Raw genomic sequence first — 6,923 nt, forward strand, 5'->3', positions numbered from 1 at the left:
GAGGTCACAATTTTACTCTCCATGAGGCTATTACATGAAGATTCTTATTGTTCCAGTAAACTCAGTAGGACTTCCTTCAGATCTTCATACTTTTTCCTCTTTTGTTGACAACTGGACTGTGCAGCTCAGTCTTGAGGTAGGAATCCTAATTTATTTGAAACACAATATGGCTTAGTATATTAGTTTCCTAGGGCTTCTGTGACAAATTACCACAAACTGATTGGCTAAAAACAACAGAAATTTATTCTCTCACAATTCTGGAGGACAGAAGTTCGAAATCAAGATATTGGCAGGACCAGTTCCTTCTGAAGGCTCTGGGAGAGAATCCATTCCCACCCTTGCTGTCACCCAGTGGCTGACAGCAATCTTCAGCATCCCTTGGATTACAGGGGCATCACTCCCATCTCTGCATCCATTTTCACATCCCCTTCCCTTCCCTTCTATGTGTCTTTCCCCTTTCGTTTCTCCTCTAAAGACACTTGTCATTAGATTTAAGGCCCACCCTAGTGCAGTATGATCTCATCTCAAGATCCTTAATCACATCTGAAAGATCCTTTCTCTAAATAAGGTCACTTTCACAGATTCAAGGCCTCTACTGAGTAGATATATTTGGGGGGGGGGGGTATGGTGGAGGAAGCATCATTCAACCCATGACACCTGAGAATTGAAAAACAGGTTATAGGGATCCCTGGGTGGTGCAGTGGTTTGGTGCCTGCCTTTGGCCCAGGGCGTGATCCTGGAGACCTGGGATCAAATCCCACATTGGGCTCCCAGTGCATGGAGCCTGCTTCTCCCTCTGCCTGTGTCTCTGCCTCTCTCTCTCTCTGTGTGTGACTATCGTAAATAAATAAAATATTTTTTTAAAAAATTCTATTAAAAAAAAAAAGAAAGAAAAACAGGTTATAGTCCCTGCTCCATAATTAACCTACTTGCTGTGTGTGATGTTCCACATGTTGGTTAACTTCCCTGAATCTTAATTCACTCATCTGAAAATAAGAATAATATCCACCCTACTTTTTTCCCTGTGAAGTAGTGTGTATCCAGTACATTTTAAATAAATGCTAAATGAATAAATTTTAAACATGAGTGACTGAATAAGTAAATTCATCTGGAAGTGTTCAGTTTGCCATTATCAGATGAGATCTGGCACTCAGGAGAGAGGCGAGGGCTGAATATTCAGACAGGGGGGGTCTTCAGCATCAACAGGAACAAGTAAGACCACCTAGAGAGAAAAACAGAAGAAAAGTGAAGATACAGGTCAACCCGGTAGCCGAATGGTGGCGCTGCAGTGAAGGCACTTACAGGCAACATGTCCCATCTACCCATGAAACTCCTGCACAAGAAGAGAAACAGAATCTCAAGTTGTACCAGCGAAACTTGAAGCTCCAGGGGGCCTCAGATGTGAACTTATCAGAAACACAAAATGGAGATGTGTCTGAAGAAACAGTGGGAGGTGGGAAGGTTAAAAAATCTCTAAAACTGTGAACATGGGCTCGTCAGAAGCCCAGAATGGAGAGGTAGCTAAAGAAACAGTGGAAACTGTACGAATGAAAGAAAGAAAGAAAGAAAGAAAGAAAGAAAGAAAGAAAGAAAGAAAGAAAGAAAGAAAGAAATCTACCATAATAATCATTGGAGAAGCAGCAACACAGCCTCCCAATTCAGAATCAGAAAAAAAGAAGAAGAAAAAGAGAAAAATGATGGATGACACTGGGCCTGATAAAAAAAAAATCGAAAACAAGACGAAGGGGACTCTGAAGAAAGGACCCAGGCTCCTGAAGAGACAGAAAACAATGTGGAGAAGCCAGATGATGAGGAGGAGGACAGTGAAGTGCCCAGCCTACTCCTGGGACTGACAGGAGCTTTTGAGGATACTTCATTTGCTTCTCTTTCTGATCTTGTCAATGAGAACACTCTGAAGGCAATAAAAGAATTGGGTTTTACAAACATGACTGAAATTCAGCATAAAAGTATCAGACCACTTCTGGAAGACAGGGATCTCCTTGCGGCCGCAAAAACAGGCAGTGGCAAAACGCTGGCATTTCTCATTCCTGCAGTCGAACTCATTGTCAAGTTAAAAGTTCATGCCTAGGAATAAACAGGAGTTCTTATCCTCTCACCTACTAGGGAACTGGCCATGCAGACTTTGGGTGTTCTTAAAGAGTTAATGACACACCATGTTCACACATACGGGTTAATAATGGGTGGCAGCAACAGATCTGCTGAAACACAGAAACTTGATAACAGGATCAACATCATTGTGGCCACACCAGGCGGTCTGCTGGGCCACATGCAGAATACCCCAGGTTTTATGTATAAAAATCTACAATGTCTGGTTATTGATGAGGCTCATCGTATCTTGGATGTTGGGTTTGAAGAGGAATTAAAACAAATTATTAAACTTCTGCCAACACGCAGGCAAACCATGCTCTTTTCTGCCACACAAATTCGAAAAGTTGAAGACTTGGCAAGGATTTCTTTGAAAAAGGAGCTGTTGTATTGTATTGTATGTTGGTGTTGATGAAGATAAAGCTAATGCGACAGTGGATGGTCTTGAGCAGGGATATGTTGCTTGTCCCTCAGAAAAGAGGTTCCTTCTGTTCTTTACATTCCTTAAGAAGAACCGGAAGAAGAAAGTGATGGTCTTCTTTTCATCCTGTAAGTCCATGAAATACCACTATGAGTTGCTGAACTACATCGATTTGCCTGTCTTGGCCATTCATGGAAGGCAGAGGCAAAATAAGCGTACAACCACATTCTTCCAGTTCTGCAATGCTGATTCGGGGATATTGTTGTGTACAGACATGGCAGCTAGAGGGCTAGATATTCCTGAAGTCGATTGGATTGTTCAGTATGACCCTCCAGGTGACCCCAAGGAATATATTCGTGTGGGAAGGACAGCCAGAGGCCTAAACGGAAGAGGTCACGCCTTGCTCATCTTACGCCCTGAAGAGTTGGGTTTCCTTCCTTACTTGAAGCAATCCAAGGTTCCATTAAGTGAATTTGAGTTTTCCTGCTCCAAGATTTCTGACATTCAGTCTCAGCTTGAAAAACTGATTTAAAAGAACTACTTCCTTCATAAGTCAGTGCAGAAGGCATATAAGTCCTACATTTGAGCATATGATTCCCATTCTCTGAAACAGATCTTCAATTTAATAACTTAAATTTGCCTCAAGTTGCTCTGTCCTTTGGTTTCAAGGTGCCTCCTTTTGTTGATCTGAACGTGAACAGCAATGATGGCAAGCTTAAAAAGAGAGGAGGTGGCGGCAGCTTTGCATACCAGAAAGCCAAGAAAGTTGAGAAGTACAAAATCTTCAAACACATTAGCAGGAAGTCCTCTGACAGCCGGCAGTTCTCCCACTAAAGACACACCTTCCAAATAAATAAATAAATAAAAATTAAAAAATAAAAAGACACACCTTCCTTACATCTTGAATAGCTTCTTCCCGATTTTTTTCCCCTTTTTCTAACCAAGGAATTGTTGTGGCTTCAGGATTGGGACTGGTGGAACAGCAGTACGAATTGATGTAGCAGCACTGGACATGGATACTTCCATGATACTTTAATGTTTTACAACAGAGTTCAGTTTCTCTAGGTTGCTCAAGGGCAAAGCAAGAGGCCTTTTGGCTTTTGTTGTGATGAGAGAGTAGTTTTAATCTTTTACCTCCAAAAAAAAAAAAAAAAGTGAAGATACAGCCCAAAGAACTTTAACATTTAACAATCAGACAAGAAGGTACAGCCAAAACTAATGTAGCATGGTGTGTCAACTATACTTCAATTTAAAAAAAAAAAAAAAAGAACTAAACAAGAAGAAGAGATTTCAGGAGAAGGTAAGATATAAGAGCAAAGAAACTAAAAAGTAAATAATTAATCAACCCATTTAAGCACAGAGTAGAGTGACAGGGAAGGGGAGTTGTGGCTTGTAATGGGATGTTGAAAGGAGAGAAGGCTGTCCAATGAGCAGAAAAAAATCTTGTGAGGCACATACATGATCACTAGAAGCAATAATCATTTCACTAGGATTACACACCAAATCAAAGAGATTCTGGTTAGAACTAGTGAGGACAAACACCTTTTTTCCAAATTGTATTTCGTCTTGATTGTGTAGTTAGCAAGCACAACTAGGATGCAAAAAGTAAAAAAGGAGGAGTCCTGGTCCCTCATGTCTAATACCAACTACCTATTGTCCTCAGTTTCCCCTGTCCTTTGTCCACCGAAAGAAGGGCCAATCTCAGCTTTCGCCATCCCCGCTGACCTCTTACCATTTCCCTTTCTGAATACCTGAATATTCTGTACACCTGTACCCAAATGCCACCGTGCTGGCTATTCCACAGGATAGCAGGCACCCCTCATTTCAAGAAATGTGACTGACTCATGGAAAACAACACAGTGGAGATAAACCTTCTCATAAGCCACTAAATGAGCCAATTACAAAACTCCTACTTGTACTAAGAATTGTCACAAAAAAGTCAGCAGGCTTCATAACTTACACATCTTTGCCGACTATAGTCCCTACGTACCAAGTACCTCAAGGCCTACAAAAGTAACACAAGATACCATGAGCGTTCGGGTAAGTCACCTAAAGGCAAGATGTCAGCCAGACTTGAACCCAGGTCTTCTGACGTCAAGTCCCATGCTTTTTTCCATGACTTCATTCTGGAAAGTTGAATTCTATTTGGGAAGGCAAAACTAACAGACACAAAACCAAAAACCAAGCTGTGTAGGTGGGTTTATAGGTTCACAAGAGATAGATCCTCGGGGGCTAGAGGATTTTTTTAAAGACTTTATTTATTTATTTATTCATGAGAGATACAGAGAGAGAGGCAGAAATGCAGGCAGAGGGAGAAGCAGGCTCCTTGTGTGTAGCCCAAGGCAGGACTCGATCCCAGGACCCTGAGATCACGACCTGAGGGGAAAGTAGATGCTCCACCACTGAGCACCCAAGGGTCCCTCCCTGTTTTGTATATTTCTGTGGCAAAATACATAATGTAAATACGTAATGTAAGGTAAACCATTTCTGAGTGTCTGGTTCAGGTATACTTTCCTTTTTAGTGCTAAAAATGTCATTCTTTGATGAAATAATAACCAAAAAAAAAAAAAAAAAGCACAGACTATAGTTGGTGGGCAGGGAATTGTTTTTACTTGAAAATGTAGCTTTTTCGCAACAAGTTTGCAGCCAGAACACAGGTGTCGTGAAAACCACCGCTAAACCTAAACCAAAATGGGAAAGGAAGAGACTCACATCAACATCATCGTCATTGGACACGTAGATTAGGGCAAGTCTACCACTACCGGCCATCTGATCTACAAATGTGGTGGGATCGACAAAAGAACTATCGAAAAATTTGAGAAAGAGGCTGCTGAGATGGGAAAAGGCTCCTTCAAGTATGCCTGGGTCTTGGATAAATTGAAAGCTGAACGTGAACGTGGTATCACCATTAATATATCCTGTGGAAATTCGAGACCAGCAAGTATTATGTGACCATCATTGATGCCCCAGGACACAGAGACTTTATCAAAAACATGATTACAGGCACATCTCAGGCTGACTGTGCTGTCCTGATCGTTGCTGCTGGTGTTGGTGAATTTGAAGCAGGTATCTCCAAGAATGGGCAGACCCATGAGCATGCCCTTCTGGCTTACACACTGGGTGTAAAACAACTAATTGTTGGTGTTAACAAAATGGATTCCACTGAACCACCCTACAGCCAGAAGAGATACGAGGATATTGTTAAGGAAGTCAGCACCTACATTAAGAAAATTGGCTACAACCCCAACACAGTGGCATTTGTGCCAATTTCTGGTTGGAATTGTGACAACATGCTGGAGCCAAGTGCTAACATGCCTTGGTTTAAGGGATGGAAAATCACCCATAAAGATGGGAATGCCAGTGGAACCACACTGCTTGAAGGTCTGGATTCCATTCTGCCACCAACTCGTCCAACTGATAAGCCCTTGTATCTGCCTCTCCAAGATGTCTACAGAATTGGTGGTATTGGTACTGTCCCAGTGGGTCGAGTGGAGACTGGTGTTCTTAAGCCTGGCATGGTGGTCACCTTTGCTCCAGTCAATGTTACAACTGAAGTAAAGTCTGTTGAAATGCACCATGAAGCTTTGAGTGAGGCTCTTCCTGGGGACAATGTGGGCTTCAACGTCAAGAACGTATCTAAGATGTTTGTCGTGGCAACGTGACTGGTGACAGCAAAAATGACCCACCAATGGAAGCAGCTGGCTTCACAGCTCAGGTGATTATCCTGAAGCATCCAGGCCAAATCAGTGCTGGATATGCACCTGTGCTGGATTGTCACAGCTCACACTGCTTGCAAGTTTGCTGAGCTGAAGGAAAAGATAGATCGTCGTTCTGGAAAGAAGCTGGAAGATGGTCCCAAGTTCTTGAAATCTGGGGATGCTGCCATTGTTGATATGGTTCCTGGCAAACCTATGTGTGTTGAGAGCTTCTCTGACTATCCTCCTCTGGGCCGTTTTGCTGTTCGTGACATGAGACAGACGGTTGCTGTGGGTGTCATCAAAGCAGTGGACAAGAAGGCAGCTGGAGCTGGCAAGGTCACCAAGTCTGCCCAGAAAGCTCAGAAGGCTAAATGAATATTAGCCCCAATACCTGCCACCCCAGTCTTAATCAGTGGTGGAAGAACGGTCTCAGAACTGTTTGTGTCAATTGGCCATTTAAGTTTAATAGTAAAAGACTGGTTAATGATAACAATGCATCGTAAAACCTTCAGAAGGAAAGGAGAATGTTTTGTGGACCATTTGTTTTTTTTGTTTTGTTTTGTTTTGTTTTTGTGTGTGTGTGTGGCAGTTTTAAGTTATTAGTTTTTAAAATCAGTACTTTTTAATGGAAACAACTTGACCAAAAATCTGTCACAGAATTTTGAGACCCATTAAAACAAAAGTTTAATGAGAAAAAA

The 6,923-nt window shown here is 42.0% G+C and overlaps 1 pseudogene; it reads left to right on the forward strand.

Annotated features, from left to right (window-relative positions):
• The first annotated feature begins 1,309 nt into the window (after positions 1 to 1,309).
• LOC112675949 (ATP-dependent RNA helicase DDX18-like) lies at positions 1,310 to 3,364 on the forward strand (annotated as a pseudogene).
• The last annotated feature ends 3,559 nt before the right edge of the window (positions 3,365 to 6,923 follow it).

The sequence above is a fragment of the Canis lupus genome, chromosome 30 (genome assembly GCF_003254725.2).
Source record: "Canis lupus dingo isolate Sandy chromosome 30, ASM325472v2, whole genome shotgun sequence".
NCBI lineage: Eukaryota > Metazoa > Chordata > Mammalia > Carnivora > Canidae > Canis > Canis lupus.